This window comes from Pteropus alecto, unplaced genomic scaffold (assembly GCF_000325575.1).
Source record: "Pteropus alecto unplaced genomic scaffold, ASM32557v1 scaffold76, whole genome shotgun sequence".
Taxonomy (NCBI): Eukaryota; Metazoa; Chordata; class Mammalia; order Chiroptera; family Pteropodidae; genus Pteropus; species Pteropus alecto.
Genome location: NW_006443138.1, coordinates 11,362,103 through 11,368,102, shown reverse-complemented (window position 1 = coordinate 11,368,102; position 6,000 = coordinate 11,362,103). Strand labels below are relative to the sequence as shown.

The 6,000-nt window shown below is 36.2% G+C and overlaps 1 long non-coding RNA gene and 1 pseudogene across 1 annotated transcript in view; one reads left to right on the top strand and one right to left on the bottom strand.

The window, feature by feature from the left end:
- LOC112472255 overlaps positions 1–6,000 on the bottom strand; it is a 62,255-nt gene that overhangs the window by 9,670 nt on the left and 46,585 nt on the right. The window contains exon 4 of the long non-coding RNA XR_003043589.1: positions 947–1,281. This is a non-coding gene — a long non-coding RNA (uncharacterized LOC112472255). The remainder of the gene's footprint in view (positions 1–946; positions 1,282–6,000) is intronic.
- On the top strand, positions 4,960–5,077 carry LOC112472353 (annotated as a pseudogene).

The following is a 6,000-nucleotide window of genomic DNA, read 5'->3' as shown; positions in this document are numbered from 1 at the left end:
TGACACCTACATCACGAGGTTATGAGGCTTCAACAAGACCATGTATGTAAAGGTGCCTGCTGCAACACTTGGTAAGTGTTGGCAATTGTTTAAGTAAATAGTTAACACTGTAGCTTAAAATAATAACAAAAGAACAGATTTTATAGCTGTATTTTAATTTATGGGAAATTTGAGGATTTTTTTTTTGGTGGGGGGAGGAGAAAATTCAACTATATAAGAGCTTCCAGGATAAAACATATTCTTATTTTTGCAACTATTACACAATTCTAATAAGATCAGTTACATTTTGCTCTTTAGTTACATATTTCTTACTCTTTTTAAAAAAATAATAAATCCTTTAATATGGACAATAGCTGTTCTCTGCAGAAAAATGCATATAAACGTGCTAATAAATGGATCCAAAATTTGGAAATAAAGCAAAAGAATAACTGTCATTTCAAGGTTTGCTAGAGTAGTGTCTAACAAGCCTGAATTTAAGGGATGTAGCTTTGTATGATTTACTATTTATTATTAATCAGGTCCCATTGCTCTAAAATACATCTTAACTTGTAGAAATTTGAAGAGAAGCAAATGATTTCTGTCCAGTTGAGGTGCAAATTATTTCTCTCCAAAAGAGAAGATAATCCCAAAGGCCATGCTCTGATTATCATGTGGTACATTAACCAGTTTTGAATCTAATTTAGCCAAACATTCCAGCTTTCTTTCTTTTACTGACCTCTTTTATTGATCTCTTGTATCTTTCTTTGAATTAACGCCACCTTGCTGGTTCCCTCATTTATAAGGTAAGTAAATCTTTCTCATGCTTGGAGTTACATTTGTAGCTTTTAAAAAATTATGCCTTGGCAAACAATGTATCGGTTAGGGTTTAAGCAAAACCATATTTATATTTTATATATATATATATATGTTTATGAAAAAAATATATAGTTAATTATAAGGATCTGACATTATTGGACTGTGGGAGCTGGTTAAGAGGTCTAAGGAAGGATGTAAAGTTGTTTTTGTGTCTGGTGGTGGCACCTGAAGTCCACATAGAGGCGGTTGGGAAGAGAAGATGAATGTGAAGCACAGCAAGTGAAGACAAACAGAATGAAAAATAAGCCGGTGTCTTCCATCATGGAGCTAAATATGCATCTGGTCCAGAAGTCGGGGATGCCGATTTGGCAGGAGGACCTGGCAAGGGCGCAGCTGCTGCCCCAGACCAACAAGGCAGGCCTGCAGATAAGTAACACTATGCCTGAGTTCCAACAGTGCTTGGTACCCTGCACTCGCCTTTCAAGCCTAAAAAAATAAAAACAAAAACAAAAATAAGACAGTCGCTGTTCCACTTACACTTTCTCAATCTTGTATAAAATGTCTTTTGAGGTCCACACTAACCTGGAAATCAGCAGAGAAGGAATTCTGGAAAACATAGTTCCAACTTAGCCAAGTTGATACTCTCTAGAATCCATCAGATTTCTCCTAAGGTTTTGTGGGGTGAGGGTTCACAGATCCCTGAAAGCTCATTGATGAATAGCCTAGGGGTTATGAACCCTGGGTTATTACAAATTTTTTCCTAGTTGTACATGATAATAGGAATTGTTTCAATGACTCGGTTAAGAAAACGCTGCCTTCCAAATTTAGGCTTATCAGCGTCAATGAATTTTAACAGCTGGAAGAATCTATATATTTGATTTTCTAATGTACTCTCTACCCTGGAGCAAAAATTTTGAGAAGATCATCAGTCTTCTCTAGGTCTAAGGAGTCACATTCTTGATATTGTTCTTTTTTTAGTTTGTTTTGTTTTCCAAATTTTCAAGTAAATGCACATAGTTTTTTTTTAAATACACATATTCTTAGAGATTTATTTCATATGCCACTGACTTCAGTCACAATTAATTATATAAAAGAAATGAATATTTTTCCTTTGACATCTCATGTTTCAAGTATTTTTAAGCTGTGGAATTGTATTGAAGATATTGCTATTTACTTTGAATTTTTAAACTTCTTAAACACTGGGTACCTTTTCATTCTTACCCTAGTTTCTTGGTTTTGAGTCAATAGGAAGCATTTTAATTAGATTACCTCTTGAACTTTTAACCAATCTTCAACTCCATAGAAAGGAGGCAGACCCTGGCCATCTGCTCATTGACAGTGGAAAGGCTCTCTATCACAGAGCTAGATAATAACAGCCAAGGTATTGGGGATTTTTATGTCATGCTGCTTTATTGCTATGGGAATTTGGCTACTTTCCTTTCTGAGAACTGTTTTCACAGAGAAATTGCTTTGTGAGATTTTACTGAACATTTACTTTTCCATCGTCAGTTGGTTCTGAAAGCCTTACATCTTACAGTGGATATAATGACAAAAGTATACATGTGTATAAGTAAAAACAGAAATCTTTATCTTTTGACCTATTTTCAAATTTTTACCTGAGATTTCATATTTTCTGGTGTTATAAAAATCATTATCATGAGGGTGAAAAATAGCAGTTGATGGAACTCTAATACCAGGGCAAAACATTATTTTAGTTTTTTAAAATTTATTTATTCAAAAACTATGTCCACTGAGAAAATAATTCTTATTACATACTTGGTTACAAAGCAAAAAAGAATGCTTAGGTTCTAGCCTTATGATCTATACAGAAAGTTTATTTTATGTGTGTTATTTGTAAAATTATATTTTTAATTTCTTAGTTTTTATATAGGATGACCTAATTTTAGTTGTGAGTCATAAATTTATACATAGCACAGCACCCAACAATAGGCAATAATAAATACTTGCTGAATGGAAAAGAAAGGAACAAATGAATGAATACATACATTTATAATGCTGTATTTGTCTGTTTAGAAACCTGGTTTCTAACATCAGTTAACATATTTACTACTAAAGCACCTTCTCAAACCGAGACATAGCCTCTATTGTACCCTGATGCAGCACACGCTGCTGGTGTTCAGAGGTGCAATGCAAACAGTTCTTGTGGCCAGTCTATACCATTCTGCAAATAATCTGGGGTCCAGAAGTCCTGGTCCATCTTCAAGAGATCTCACTAATTGTAGGAAACAAATAATATTATTACCATCACTGATGAGGACAAACTCACCTGAGGCCTGCTCATCATTGCCGCACCATAAAACTCTATATTGACCAACAAGACTTCTCATTTAAAAACTCATGAAATGTCTGCTAATCTTCTCTTCTGCTTTCCCATATTAAGACAGTTTACCATAATACACCCAAGTCTCCATAATTACTCTCAGTATCAGCTTCTGCTTTACCTCACTCTGCAATATCTTCATGTGTTATGATAATCTGAGCCTTCTTATACATTTCTATCCAGAAAATAACAGACAGAATTAGCTCTACAGAAATTGAGAAGGAATCACCGTTTGCCTTGTGTCGCTTACCCTTCCTCTATCCCATTTTCTACCATGTCTTGCTTTCAAGCTACAAAAATTCACCCTCAATTGGATATACGATTATCTTTTAAAATGTACATCTGGTAATCCCCCGCTTCCCAACTTTAAGTGGCTTGTCATTTCTCTTAAGGGAAAGGCCAGACTCTAACATGGTCCCCAAGCCTTGCATGCTCTTGTCACAGCCTAGCTCTCTGGCCCCATGTCTCTCGTCTTCCCATCGCCTCTGCCATCCGGCCACACTGGCCAGCTTTTAGTTCCTGGAAGGCATCCTGCTCACTCATGCCAGGAGGAAAGCCTTTGAACATATTGCTTTTTTTCCCCCCCTAATTGTGATAAGATACACATAACCTACAATTCACCATTTCAATCATTTTGAATAGACAGTTCAGTGATATTTTAGCAAATACACAATGTTGTATAACCATCGCCACTATCAAGTTCCAGACATTTTCTTCGACCCATACTTATTAGAGTTATTGCTCATTTTTCCCTACTCCCAGACCTTGCAACCACTAACCTAATTTCGGTCTCTATGGATTTGCCTGTTGGAGATATTTCATATAAATGGAATCATAGAATATGTGGCCTTTTGTGTCTGATTATTTCACTCGGTGTGTTGTTTTCAAAGTTAATTCATGTTGTAGCAAATATTAGTACTTCATTCCTTTTTGTGGCTGAATAATATTCTATTTTATGGGTATTTAACATACTGTTATTTTGCTAGAATGATTTTCCATCTTTTTGTCTCCTGTTCTGCCTTCAGCAGTCAGTTCAATGATCACTTTCTTAGAGAACTTCCCCTAGACCCCACCTAGATGAGGACATGTGCATGCTTAGGCCTAGCTTTACCTTCTGCATAGCTCTTATCTCTGCCTGTAATTAAACACTCATTTGAGGGCTCTTTGATTAATGGTCTTCTCCCCAACTATAATCTAAGATCCAGGATACAAGAAATCATACCTGTGTTAGTTCTATAGTCTATCCCTAGTGCCTATTACAGGGCGTGGTCCATAAATAAACTTTTGTGAAATAAATGTTGCAAAATGACCTCCCACTAAAAAAGTATATCTTTCATTCCTAATGATGTTTTGAATCAGAACAGAAATAACACTGCTATGGAGAAATTCCACTGAGGAGTTTCCCCAGCCGGGAGTAAGAGGCAGCCTTTGTTCTAGGGGAGGGTTCTTTGCTGCTCTAACACCCAGTGCCTACTGCACCTGTAAGCTCAGCCCTCTAGTCACCATTCCATTCACTCTAATCTATCCTGCTTCTACTTCACCTGAACTCAAAAACAGGAGTATTTGGTTCCAACAGCACCTGTATCTTGTCACTAGAAAAGTAGTGATCTGCTTTAAGCAATTATCTCTCATCCATCTTTTCTCTCCAATATTTAAACCTGATTGAAATTTGATGAGTTTCTGTAATGCCTGCAACTGAAGCATGCTCTTCTCTGTAAATAGGATTGTAATTATGTGTTGGAATGTAATCTTCATTACCTCAATGATGCTATTTCTTCCCAATCTTTTCCTGGTATTTGTAATGAGCTTAAAAGTAGTATTTCCTCTACGGCCATGCCACCCTGAACAAGCCCGATCCCATTTGATTCAGAAGCTAAGCAGGGTCGGGCCTGGTTAGTACTTGGATGGGAGACCACCTAGGAAGACCAGGTGCCATAGGTGTAAAAAATAAAAACTAAGGGATTGTAAACTGACAAGGTCCTTGCAATCTGTGTGATCAACCAAGAGTTGCGGGGCCTAAAAAAAGAAAAAGAAAAAGAAAAAGAAAAAGTAGTATTTCCTCTTTTATGCCCTTACTTTACCTCATACATAAACCATATCCTTTGTGCAAGTGTTTGCAGTCTACACAATACTGTCCTCTCTTTGGGTAATTACTTCTGGAAAACTGCCAGTCATTATCTTCTTAAAGTGATGGCAAATTCTTCTCTTGTATTTACAGACAGATGACAATTAAATTGAGGCCCTGATACAGTAAGAGTACAATTTAACAAATTTACTTGGTGGCAGCATTTTTATTTAATTTTTGTATAATTACTCATGAGAAAAATTCCCCCCAGAATGATAGTTTTATGCTGCAAATGAGCTGCTTGAAATTCTCAATGAGGCTTCAGATTAAGGGGCCGTTGTGCCAAATAAACTGCTTCATCTGCATGTAGAATCAGTATTATTTTAGTTTTTATTTATTATCTGATTTATTATGTCAACACAAAGAAAAGTGGAATTTTTGTTGGCCCAGATACAGCTAAAACCTACAAATGTTTCTTTTCTCCTCTAGGTGGGGGTGGGGGCTAGATGTGGATAAAGTTAAAGGCAGTTCTCTGAAGGTTGAGCTGTGAACATACAATGGCTGAACACAAATTTATTTCAAGAAACCTAAAGAAATAAAAATAAAAATGGGTTCCTGGCCTCAAAGACTATCAAAAACCTAATTAATTATGCAAATGTAGTAAATTAAAGAGGAATTATTTAGCCACAGAGGCACTGGGAGAAGGAGAGCACTATAAACATTGGCTATTCATATCTAAAAATTCAAGACTGACTGAGATCCTGGTCCAGTAATCAAGACCAATTGATTATTTGGCCCA